Source organism: Dendrobates tinctorius, unplaced genomic scaffold (assembly GCF_039654945.1).
Source record: "Dendrobates tinctorius isolate UK_male_01 unplaced genomic scaffold, ASM3965494v1 ptg000101l, whole genome shotgun sequence".
In the NCBI taxonomy this organism is placed as follows: Eukaryota; Metazoa; Chordata; class Amphibia; order Anura; family Dendrobatidae; genus Dendrobates; species Dendrobates tinctorius.
In genome coordinates, this window is record NW_027361769.1 from 1445988 (window position 1) to 1453570 (window position 7583).

Consider the following 7583-nt stretch of genomic DNA (forward strand, 5'->3'; position numbering starts at 1 on the left):
TGAAAATGGCTTCTCGTCTGTGTGAGGTCTCTGATGTCTAACAAGAATCGCTTTCCGGTTAAAACATTTCCCACATTCTGAACAGGAAAAAAGGCTTCTCTCCTGTGTGCGATCTTTGATGGCGATCAAGATCTATTTTCCATTTAAAACATTTCCCACATTCTGAACATGAATATGGCTTCTCTGCTGTGTGAATTCTCTTATGTGTAACAAGACTTGAAATCTGAGTAAAACATTTCCCACATTCTGAACATCAAAAAGGTTTTTCTCCTGTGTGAGTTCTTTGGTGCTTAGCAAGAACCCCTTTCTGGTTAAAACATTTCCCACATTCTGAACAGGAAAAAGGCTTCTCCCCTGTGTGAGTTCTATGGTGAGTAACAAAATGTGATTTATCTGCAAAACATTTCCCACATTCTGAACAGGAAAAAGGCTTCTCCCCTGTGTGAATTCTCTGGTGTTTAACTAAATTTGATTTCTGGTTAAAACATTTCCCACATTCTGAACAGGAAAAAGGCTTCTCCCCTGTGTGAGTTCTCTGATGTTTAACAAAATGTGATTTCCGGTTAAAACATTTCCCACAATCTGAACAGGAAAAAGGCTTCTCCCTTCTGTGAGTTCTCTGGTGTTTAACAAAATATGATTTCTGCTTAAAACATTTCCCACAATCTGAACAGGAAAAAGGCTTCTCCCCAGTGTGAATTCTATGGTGATCAACCAAATCTGATTTCTGGTTAAAACATTTCCAACATTCTGAACAGGAAAAAGGCTTCTCCCCTGTGTGAGTTCTCTGGTGTTTAACAAAATGTGATTTCTGGTTAAAACATTTCCCACAATATGAACAGGAAAAAGGCTTCTCCCCTGTGTGAGTTCTCTGGTGTCTAACCAAACTTGATTTCTGGTTAAAACATTTCCCACATTCTGAACAGGAAAAAGGCTTCTCCCCTGTGTGTTTTCTGGTGTTTAACAAAATATGATTTCTGCTTAAAACATTTCCCACAATCTGAACAGGAAAAAGGCTTCTCCCCTGTGTGAGTTCTCTGGTGTTTAACCAAATTTGATTTCTGGTTAAAACATTTCCCACATTCTGAACAGGAAAAAGGCTTCTCCCCTGTGTGAGTTCTATGATGATTAACCAAATCTGATTTCTGGTTAAAACATTTCCCACATTCTGAACAGGAAAAAGGCTTCTTCCCCGTGTGAGTTCTATGGTGAGTGGCAAAATGTAATTTATCTGCAAAACATCTCCCACATTCTGAACAGGAAAAAGGCTTCTCCCCTGTGTGAGTTCTATGGTGAGTGGCAAAATGTAATTTATCTGCAAAACATCTCCCACATTCTGAACAGGAAAAAGGCTTCTCCCCTGTGTGCATTCTCTGGTGTGTAACAAAATGAGATTTGTTGTTAAAAGATTTCCCGCAATCTGAACAAGAAAATGAATTTTTTGCTTTAGGAGCAGTTTGTTTTTTAATGCCTCTTTTGTGACTTTGAGTTTCCTTAGTAGTCAGTAATGAATCAGAAGATGGGACCTGTTTCATAGGATCAGATGACAGATCTTTGCTGTGAATGGATGATGGTATATCTGGAGTAATAGCAATCACTTCAGTTGTATCTTGTAGGATCTCAAGATCATCAGATTTAAAAATTAAAGATGTCAGCTGTTCTTTTGAACTCCTGTTACAGTCATCTGCCAAGACAAAGAACAATTTTCTTTCATGAAATATCATTGAGTTTTATATTTTTGAACATTTCTACTTAAAGAAGTTGCCCACTACTGTAATTTTTTTTCATAAATCTTGTTATTATGTGCCACTAAAAACATCCACTGTTTTTAATTTAGCAATATTACCTTTTATGATGCTCTAGCAGCACAATTTCAGTGCTGGCTCCAGGTCTCATGGGCTTAATCGACAACTTCCTTTCTCCCAACTTACTGTGCTCTAATACTACAAGTTCCATGATGCATTGCACTGGCCTGTAAGCCAGCACCTAGCACACCCACTCCAAAACACACCCAAACCCCTCCCTCCTCTCTCTTCAATCTGAAGCATCTTATTGTAAGGGTCTGTGCACACGTTGTGGATTCTACTGTAGATCCGCAGTGGATTTGGCCCTGCGGATCCGCAGCAGATTCTCCTGCATTGTACAGTACCATTATAGTCAATGTAAAACAAAAACCGCTGTGCACATGGTGCAGAAAATCCGCAGCATAAACGCTGAGGGTTCATTTCTGCAGCATGTCAATTCTTTGTGCAGATTCCGCAGCGTTTTACACCTGCTCCATTATAAGAATCCGCAGGTGTCAAAACGCAGGTGAAAGCCGCACAAAATCCGCTATAAATCCGCAGGTAAAACGCCAGTCATTGTACCTGCGGATATAGCAAAATCCACACAGAAAAATCCACAGCACAATCCGCCACGCGTTCACATAAAACACATTGCAAGCATCATGAGCGCACACACACAGGAGCGTGCACAGACACAGACGTTCTTAATAATAAGTCCCCATGTACACACCGTTATAGTGCTGAGAGCTATAAGGCTGTGTGCACACCGGGCGGATTCCAGGGCGGATTATTCCACACAGAATCCGCAGCTCTTGGCAGATAATGCAGGTGCGTTATTGATGCGCTTTTCATGTGTTTTTTCATGTTTTTCACATACAGATTGCTATGAGTTTTTGTAAGCCAAATAAAGGTATGTTATTTAACAAAAAATGATTTGTGATGTCATTTCTGTCCGACCTCCTCTTTTACATTTGTCCAACCCACACTCCATTACACACGTAGATAGAGAGATATGGGATAGATAGATATGGCATTGATAGATAAATAAATAGATACAGATATGGGATAGATAGATATGGGATAGATAGATAGATCCATATATCTATCTATACTATCTATAGATATATCCATAGATATTTCCAGATATTTCTATAGATATTTCCATATCCATGTTTATTAATGAACAATGTTTCATTTTAATAAATAAAAAAAATGGCGTGGGCTCCCGCGCAATTTTCTGTGCCAGAGGGTGAAAGTCGACGGCCAGGGGACAATATTTGTAGCCTGGGAAGGGGATAATACCCATGGCCTTTTCCCAGGCTATGAATATCAGCCGGCAGCTGTCTTCATAGCCTTTACTGGCTATTAAAATAGGAGACCCCCAAAAAAATGACGTGGGGTCCCACACAATTTTATAGCCAGAAAGGCTACGCAGACAGCTGCGGGCTGATATTCATAGCATAGAAAAGGGCCATAGATATTGGACCCCACTGGCTACAAATACCAGCCCGCAGTCGCCCCAGAAATGGCGCATCTATAAGATGCGCCAATTCTGGCACTTAGCCCCTCTCTTCCCACTCCCATGTAACGGTGGGATATGGGGTAATAAGGGGTTAATGTCAGCTTGCTATTGGAAAATGGCCCGGTTAATAATGGAGAGGCGTCAATAAGACGCCTATCCATTATTAACCTTATAGTAATAAAGGGTTAAAAAAACACACACACATAAGAATAAAGTAGTTTAATGAAATAAAACACAACATGGAATTCATATTTTTTTTGCACGCCCAGATCCAAGCGACGCCCTTGGTCTCCTGTAATAAAAAGTAATGAAATAAACAAGCAAACCGTATACTCCCTGCCCAACACAGTCCAATTAATAACAAGTGTCCCACTATGATCTCCCCTACAGAAGAGTGACATCAGGTGAGTGGGCCTCCCAGTGATGAACTGACAGGAGACTGGCTCCTGCAGTGCATTACTGAGGTTACATGAGTTCAGGCTCTCACTTAACAGCAATGCTGCATGAGAATTGGGATTATTGTTAGGGTTACGGGACCTCTTTCCCGGCGGCGGAGGGATACACAGCGGAGGATTACCTCTGCCTGTTATTTTATTGCTGGGGCCCCTGGAGAGCGGTCGCATCAGCTGATGCGACTGCTCTATACGGGAGCTAGTCTTGGGACCCTCATTGTTATCTGGACTACAGCGGAAAGGTGAGTATAGGTTGCTTTATTATTTTATTTTTATTACAGGAGATTGATGGCTTCATGTAATTAGGTGATTGTACTCTGTTATGTGTTGAATGTTATATGTATGTTCTATATGTTGTATGTTCTGTATGTGTTTTTTTTTACATTCAACACATTAGCCGGAAGATGGGACTACTACTGTCTCATCATTGGCTAATGTGTCACTCACTGACAGTGTACCAGGCATCGCCCGATGGGACTTGTAGTCCAATCGGACAATGCCTGCCTGCATAAACACGCACGCACACACACTCACACACCCGCACAGCCCCGGCACCACCCGCACAGCACGCAGACCCCCCCGCACAGCCCTGGCCAAACCGCACAGCCTGCCCACCCCCCCGCACAGCCGGCATAAAGCCCGCAGACCCTCACAAGGCCAGTCCACCCCCTGCACAGTCAGCAGACAGCCCGCAGACCCCCGCATGGCCCGTCCACCCCCCGCACAGCTGGCAGAAAGCCCGTAGACCCCGCACGGCTTGCCCACCCCCCGCACAGCTGGCAGACAGCCCGCAGACCCAAACACGGCCCGTCCACCCGCCACATAGCCAGCAGACAGCCTGCAGACCCTGGCACGGCTCACCCACTCCCCCGCACAGCAACCCGCAGACCCCCGTGCAACCTGTCCACCCATTGCATAGCCGACAGACAGCCCGTCCACCCCCCGCACAGCCCCGTCCACCCCCGCACAGCCCCGTCCACCCCCTGCACAGCCCCGTCCACCCCCTGCACAGCCCCGTCCACCCCCTGCACAGTCCCGTCACTCTTGATGGGTGAGAAGACAGATGCTGCAGAGTGACGGGGCTGTGACGTGTGGTGCAGCACCGCCCACACACTGCTGTGACTCTTGATGAGTGACAGCAGTGTGTTGATGCTGGGTCACGCCTGCTGATGATGTCACATCAATTTCCAGAGTCAGGAAATTGACGTGACATCAGCGGATGTTAGCGGCGGCTGCAGTCTGGGGGTCACGTGACCCGGAATCAGCTACCTGCATAGTGCCGCTCACAGGCAGAATTGGCAACGCAAGGTAATTACAAAAATCATTAGGAGCCCCGGGGGATACAATGGGGGGTTACTAAAAAAGTAAACTGTCCATAAAAATGGCAAGCTATGCAAAAAACTTTAATTATTTACCAAGACAATGACAGTTCACAGTCTAATAGAAAACCTTGTTGGATGAACCAGTAGTGTGCGGTGTTCAACTGTTTGTTCATTCTGCCTCCCAAATATCAAATAAAAAAACAGATAAGGCAGGTTACAGTTAATACTATAGTTAGGGTTAGTGTTAATGCTATAGGGTTAGGGTTTCTTCTAAAGTTAGGGGTAGGGTAAAGAATTAGGTTTTACTCAATTGTCTGCCCAATAATTTGGTCACGTCAGTCACGTCGCAGTTTTGTATTTACGAAAAAAAAATGAAAACTTATAAAATGGCCCTTCAGTATTATAGTGCAGAGGAGGCTTATGCACTTTTATGTTCTGACAGCGAAGAAAGTATTGAAGAAAGCATACAGGATAGTATTGCATACATAAGTATACATTAGAGTACAAATTATAATACTTTCCCCATTTTTTAATAAATGCAAATACACCAAACACATCCCTCCCCCTTCCCATAACAAGAACCCCCCCGTCACGCATCTACAATCCTTAGCCATGCATTACAATGTTGTACACTTTTTTATAACCCTAATATCCTATTTTTGATGAGTTCTGCGGAAGCCAATCCGGGAAAGTCCAACCAGCCCCCCCAGATATTCTCGTAGTGGTTCATCTTTTCAAGTAGACGCTTCGCTCCATAAGGATTACAAAATTAACTCATTTTTACAAATTGCTTCCTAGTAGGAGGATTTTCATCTAACGCAGTGTTTCTCAACTCCAGTCCTCAAGACCCACCAACAGTTCATGTTTTCAGGATTTCCTTAGTATTGCACAGGTGATAATTTCATCACCTGCTCACCTGCTCAAGCATTAATAGCATCACCTGTGCAATACTAAGGAAATCCTGAAAACATGACCTGTTGGAGGGTCTTGAGGACTGGAGTTGAGAAACACTGATCTAACCAGTGCAGTGTGATAGTCTTCTTTGCAACATAAAGCAGTCTGGCTATTGCTGGCCTACCCCATTCATCCAACGCCCCCTCCTCTACATGTCCTAAAATACACGTCAATGGATCTCGAGTAATATTTGCTTCCGACACTCTTTCTACTAAATTTAGGACCCCGAACCAAAATGCCTGTAATCATGGACAAGACCATAGCATATGAAGAATATCTGCTTCATCCATCGTACATCTCGGACATCCAGAATCTGCCCTTAGTCCAGCCTTTTTCATCCACACAGGTGTCCTGTATACCCCATGTATAGTGTATAACTGCGACCCCCTCCCAGATCCACTCATAGATATTCTAGGGACATATTGTAAAACCGACTCCCACTGCTCATCCGATATGTCTCCCAAATCCCTTGTCCATTTGGATCTAGCCATCAATGGGTGTCTATCCAAAAACATATCCAGCAATCCCCTGTGAATTATCGATATAAGACCCCTAGTGCCCCTCTGGGGGCCAAGCGTATTCAATATACTGTCATTCTGTATCACTATCGGTGACCTTCACTGTCTAGAGAATGCGTGTCGCAGCTGCAGATACTGGTAAAACATAGTATGCTCCAAAGGGAACTCTTTCCTAAGTGTTTCAAATGTTTTAAATGTCTCACCATCTAGCACAGCGGTGGGGAATCTTTTTTCTGCCAAGGGCCATTTGGATAATTATACCATCCTTCGGGGGCCGTACAAACTCTGCCCACAAAGTACATCCTGACTGTGGTACTGGCTTAATCTTTCATTGCATGCCCTTCAATGTTCAGTAGTGAACACTGCATGTATGTGCTCACAGAGCAAGAAAAATTAATGAGCTTGTGGCAATCAAAATACAGCTCCCTGCCCAAGAATGCGGTCCCTGAGAATCTGCTCGGGGGGGCCTGATAAAAGGTCATCGAGGGCCGTAAATGGCCCTGGGGCCTGAGGTTCCCCACCCCTGATCTAGCAACAGCGACACATACCATATACCTATTCTTCTCCACTGTCCAAAATTCCGTAGACTTAGCAGTTCAGTCAGCCGGGGGTCAAACCAACTGGCTTTGTATCTCGGGTATTCCCCTATACCCCTCCATAGCTTTATTTTTTTCCACAGTTTCAGATTTTGGCATTTTAACGACACTAGTCAATGCCTGCCCAGAAATGCACCAGAACATGACAGACTATTCAAAATCAGACCCATCATCGAAGACTTGACAGGAAAGTTCTTAAAGCTCTACACCCCAACAGAAAACATTTCCATTGATGAGTCCCTTGTAAAATTGAAAGGAAGACTGCACCTCAAGCAATTTATTCCTTCTAAGAGGGCAAGGTTCAGAATAAAGTTCTATAAAATGTGCGAGAGTTCAACCGGATACACATCAGCTTTACACATTTATGAGGGGAAAGATAGCCAACTAAACCCACCAGGATGCCCTACTTATCTGGGGTCATCTGGAAAAATCGTT

At 44.0% G+C, this 7583-nt stretch overlaps 1 pseudogene; it reads right to left on the reverse strand.

Annotated features, from left to right (window-relative positions):
* Nucleotides 1-253: 253 nt before the first annotated feature.
* Nucleotides 254-2062, reverse strand: LOC141099683 (uncharacterized; annotated as a pseudogene).
* Nucleotides 2063-7583: the final 5521 nt, after the last annotated feature.